Source organism: Penaeus chinensis, chromosome 19 (assembly GCF_019202785.1).
Source record: "Penaeus chinensis breed Huanghai No. 1 chromosome 19, ASM1920278v2, whole genome shotgun sequence".
In the NCBI taxonomy this organism is placed as follows: domain Eukaryota; kingdom Metazoa; phylum Arthropoda; class Malacostraca; order Decapoda; family Penaeidae; genus Penaeus; species Penaeus chinensis.
Genome location: NC_061837.1, coordinates 9,367,223 through 9,372,222, shown reverse-complemented (window position 1 = coordinate 9,372,222; position 5,000 = coordinate 9,367,223). Strand labels below are relative to the sequence as shown.

At 46.0% G+C, this 5,000-nt stretch overlaps 1 protein-coding gene across 4 annotated transcripts in view; it reads right to left on the bottom strand.

Moving 5' to 3' along the window:
* The window catches only part of LOC125035474 (solute carrier family 4 member 11-like), a 501,018-nt gene that overhangs the window by 471,976 nt on the left and 24,042 nt on the right, over positions 1-5,000 (bottom strand). The gene's annotated exons all lie outside the window — the stretch shown is intronic.

The window sequence follows — 5,000 nt, the reverse complement described above, 5'->3', positions numbered from 1 at the left end:
CCTTTGTCACGTGCTCATTTACCCATATATCAGCTAAAATCCATCCATAAACGCCTCCCCCACCATTTATCCTCTTGTAAACAATTTATCCACCCATCACCGGGCACATCACCTAACAAATCAACGCCCATGTCCATCTCTTCACCCAACCCTTGCCCCCTACCGCACCCCTGATATCCCCTGATTATCGCCCCCTTCCTCATTCTCTCTCCGTTAAGTATGTCGCCAACACCGCCGACAGACCGGAAAGGGGAAGGAGGTGGGTCACTGACACGGGCGTCGAGGTGGGTTCCAGGCCAAATGGCGAACGGAAAACAATTTGCTACGCCCACTTCGTCTCCCCTCGCGGCTAGCTGGCGGCATGGGCTTAGCAGGGCGACAGGGTAAAGGGACGTGTTCGCTCGTTCTGTTCTTATGAAGGCCAGCAGTAGCAGCAACAAGTACAGCGGTGGCTCCACCACCACCACCACACCTTCACAGCCTCGACGGCGGTTACTATGGCAACGTGAGAGAAGCGTTGGCTAGAAACTGGCAAGTGGCAATCACGTGCACGCGTCCGCAGCATGGGATACCCATACCAGGGGAATACCTTTACCGCCCAATGTCTTTAACAGAAGGCACCTACTGTGGAGGTACCTGTACCTGGGGTAGCTTTGACAGAGCGACACATGCATTCATAGAGTTGAAATTAACATAAGAAGGAGAGGAATTAACAGATGGACTGCAATTTATCTACGCATACATTCACATATTTGCATATACAAATATATGCATACATGTATGTGCACATACATACAAACACACACACACATAGTCTGATTCTGTGTATGTTTACACTTCGCGTTTTTTATTTCATAATTTAGCTGAACGTTTAAGGTCTTGTGAACATCATTCGCTCGGCTCTCCTGAGGGGTGGCCCGATGTGATTTCGCATAAGAGAACGCAATTCCACACTGTTGCCACAACTCTGATACGAAGGATGTAACAAAAATGCGGTCATTTTGACAATTGAACTATTTTCATTGCCCTGTATCTGTGAATATATATATATATATATATATATATATATATATGTATATATGTATATATATATATATATATATATATATATATATATATATATATATATGCATGTATGTGTGCGTATGTGAGGAGAGCACTATATACACATTATGATATTTTTTAAATAACTAAACGTATCATTAATGCATCCTAACGAGCCTAGACAATGATCTCTCCCCCCCCCCCCCCCCCCTTCTCTCTCTCTCTCTCTCTCTCTCTCTCTCTCTCTCTCTCTCTCTCTCTCTCTCTCTCTCTCTCTCTCTCTCTCTCTCTCTCTTACCCCCTCCCTCCCTCCTTCTCTCCATCCCTCCTTCCTCTTCCCCTCCCTCCTCCCCACCCCCCTCACCAAACAGAAAAGCTCCCACGACCATCATTCTCGGCCGACGACCCGAGCCCCCCCACCCCGACCATCTTCCGATCGCCGAGGCCCAAGTCGGACGTCGCGGCGCTGATCTCTCTCCTACAAAGCGGCTCGGCTCACACTGACCCCGTGACATTACCTGGCGTCTGGTGATGTCATATTCTCTGTCAAGTTGTTTATAAACGGGGAGATTGGGATGGACGGGCGTACGTGAATGGAGGGAATGAGAGGGAGAGAGAGAGAGAACAACACAAGAACGAAATAGAGGGTATGGTACTAGAATAGAGAAGAACGAGAGGGGGGGAAAGTAGGCGAAGTGGTGAGTGAAGGAGGAAGGGTCCAGCACTGGCTAGATTTTACCTCAGCGCAGGAGGGAAGCCGCTATGAATAGGAAATGTATTTTTGAAAATGTTCACATCAAAGCGAAATGTTTTCATCCCGCAGAAGTAAATCTAAGTAGCAATTCATCTTTAAGACGCCACGCGGATCAGTCCTTCATGAAAACATATACCCGTCCGTGGTATCGACGTAACCCGGAGCGCCTTTCAAATCCACGTAAGCAATATCTCGAAGTACAAGCCAGCTCACATAAACAGCGCCGGATGCATATGGAAATGATGTTCCTTTTAGAGGCTGAGGAAAGTCAATAAAGCGACGGGCGAAACAAGCGTACCGGGACGATCTGATCTCGGACTCGCCTCAGCCGCTAGGACACTGACATCGACTCTTGTACTGATTGCTAATTGTCGTTGACTTGATTCTCGAACTTAAATCAGCCACTAGGACACTGATTCCTGACACTGCCTCATACTGACATTTAAATGCTGTTGACATGATCATCGGACTCAGCCGCTGGGACACTGATTCCTGACTCTGACTCATATACCGACTGTTAATTGTCGCTCTTGCTGCTCCAATAAGCCCCTCACTACACAGCCTTCGAAATATCCCCAGTCGACACAGCGAGAGGGAGAGAGAGAGGGAGAGAAAATATTAAGTGTGGGCAGTTGCAGGCTTGATCACTCTTTATATTTACTGGTTGGGAAGGTTATTAGTACTTCAGAGAGTTAAACTTGGGATATGAAACACTAGAATTACAGATCAGTTTTAGCGTCACTGGTATTCTAGTTTTGCCCTTTGAATTATATGTCTTTTTTATTTTTGTTTATTTATTTATTTATCTTTTATATCCACTTTCCCTTTTCCTTCCTCACCCTCTCTCTCTTTCTACCTCTTCATCTATTCAGCTCTTTTTCTCCTCTTTCTTCTTCCTTCTTTTCTATTTCCTCTTCCTTTCACTTCCCCTTTTCTCTTACTTCCTTTCTCCTCTTTCTCCATTCGTTATCATCTGCATCTTCCCTCTTCCATCCTCCCTAACAGAGAGACGGAGCTCCACGCATCCACAACTTTGGTCTAGATATCGATGATGGCTGTATCCCCGTCCTCACCTCGACCAAACGCAGGGCCAAAATCAACTTAAATGCACGCGCATATACTTGCATGAGCACACGTACACATACATACATATACACACCTTCAGAACAGTAAATAGATGCACACGTATACACACGCATGCGCGGTATAAACAGTTCAAAGAAAAACATACACGTTACGTCCAAGTCCAGGAACACGGGCATGGAAACAAACACACACACACGCATTGAACGCAAGTAAACAAAAACACATACACATTCATAGGCGCTCAATAACACTTTCGATCACGCATAAAAATCTAAATCAACTTGCTTCACACGTAGCACCCAATGACGCAATTCCAGATAATAAATAGGACACAGATTTATATGACACACTCATTCATGGATTTTGAAAAATTAGCCTCGCAAATACCAGGATGATGTGGCGCACAAAGGTACCTAACATACCAATGCATAGCTATGTACTATGGGATTGTGTTGTGTACGTTGTTGTAGATATTGTGGATATGGAAAGGTTGTAACAAAAGTTGATTTTGCTGTGAAGGTGTAGACTTTGTAAAACAGGCACAAAGGCATTCGTAAAATGGTTATTGAAATTAGGAATCCGAAGCTAAGATGTGTGATGGCGATATAAAAGCTTCATTCTAGATGTTCTGGTTTCTACGTATAAAGGTGTAAAGGATGAAATGGGGACGCAGAGGTTGTGGTGGAGCTACGAAGACCAAGTTAGAGGTGAAAAAAAATGTTAAAGTGTAAAGGTTGTGGATGCGTGGAGACACTCGCGCAGGTGTCGACACATGTATTGAGCCTGTAACGCTGGTGTATAGGTGTAGGTGTAGAGCTAATAGAGTTACGCTAATGTAAAGAACTGTTCCTGAATGGCGACTTGGAAGTTAGAATAAAACTGAATGGAAAAATATCTGAACAAATGTGAGGACACGAGAAAAGAAAAAGAAATAACACAGGATTTGTATCTCTGGTAGAGCAGATAGTATAAGTTGAATGACTACCTTAAAGCATCATGCTAAGGGATGAGTGTTCTTTGTGTCGGCAGATGACATGGGCATGTAATATGTAATGTTTTTTTGTGTGTTTTCTTCATGGTTGTGAGAACATTGTTTGTGTGCGTATGAGAAAAGCGTGTCTGCTTCCTGATAAAGCTAATAATGTCTTCTTTAAGATGGTGTCTCTTTATAGAAAAAATACGACTTTGTGCATAAGGCAATATAAATGTTTCTAAGAGAAAAAGTATAGGGCACTTTTAGGGAGGGTTACAGACATTACAGACACTTAATACATGGATGTTGTTTTCTGTGTAATAAGAGAAACACTGTTTGCCAGGATTCCAAGGCACTGATATCAAGTAAACACCAGTGAAACACTGCCGGGCACAGGTGCCAACGTGTGATGGTAAGGGAAACTGTATCATTCTCTCGACAGGACAAAATTCGTGGCACCGTAAACCATGAGGCCTTCTAGCAAGGGTCACTCTGACCACTTGTCACGGGTGCCAGCGCGCGATGCAGCCAGGGCGTGCACCAGTGATCGAGAGGCACGGGTGCAGCGGGCACAGCGGGTGTGGGCACTTGGGGGAGGGGGCACTATGTGGTGAGGGTACAGAGCAAGGGTGCAGGGGCACGGGAGGACCAGGGGACGTCTGTGTCTGGGAGACGGCCCGGGGATGGCAGTGCCGGACGCAGGAGGGCCACACACCACGTGACGGAGACACGGCGTGACGGAGGGGGAGGGCGCCTTCCTGCCGCCGCGGTGTCTGGCCACCGACTGTCCCGCGGCACGTGTGTGGCCCGCGCCTGCCCGCCCACACGCCCGCACGCGCTTCACACACGCCCGCACGCGCCCTCATACATGCATGCCCGCAAGCGCCCTTATAGTTACCTGCAAGAATCCTTACGTATGGACTGAGCCTTTGCGCTTCCACCTGCGGGCATCTCCCTCGCTACCTGACGGATCTGTGATCGTCGTTTATGTGCACATATATAGAATATACGCACACACATTGAGATATAAACGCACACATACAAACAAACATAAACACACACACACTGATAGATACAGAGATAGATAGATACAGAAATATATATGTATATATACACATGTATGTGTGCGTGTGTGTATATATG